The sequence below is a fragment of the Mycetomoellerius zeteki genome, unplaced genomic scaffold, assembly GCF_001594055.1.
Source record: "Mycetomoellerius zeteki isolate Tzet28-1 unplaced genomic scaffold, Tzet1.0 scaffold54, whole genome shotgun sequence".
NCBI lineage: Eukaryota > Metazoa > Arthropoda > Insecta > Hymenoptera > Formicidae > Mycetomoellerius > Mycetomoellerius zeteki.
The window spans coordinates 128,801-129,259 of record NW_017257544.1 but is presented as its reverse complement, the minus strand read 5'-3'; positions in this window follow the sequence as shown (position 1 = coordinate 129,259).

The following is a 459-nucleotide window of genomic DNA, read 5'->3' as shown; positions in this document are numbered from 1 at the left end:
GCGAGCCCCTCTCGATTTACCCACTCCACACGTAACAATCTAACGATACAACGGGCGGCCACGGCGCCGAACGGCGAACGTCGACGCACTGCTGATGCACTCCGCCTGTGCCAATGCCTGCCCTACCGTACCGGCCGCCCCACCTGATTCTAGCCGAACCCCCGAACTGCCCCGAACTGCGAACGTGCTTCGAGCTCCGACCCGACGCGACGCCTCCGACGCGGCCCGAATCGAGCCGACCGAGCGTTCGCGCGCTTCACGCTGCACCGCGCTGCGCTTCGACGAGTCTCCATATCACGTGATCAGGCTGATCATGTATACGTCGCTCTTGTCCATTTCTATCAATGTAGATTAATGGGCTTTCCACAAGGGCAGGAACACAGGATCTTGCGTAACACGTAACGCACAATGCATAAGAAAATGAACCAATTATAATCCTTCATTTCCTTCCTTTCAATG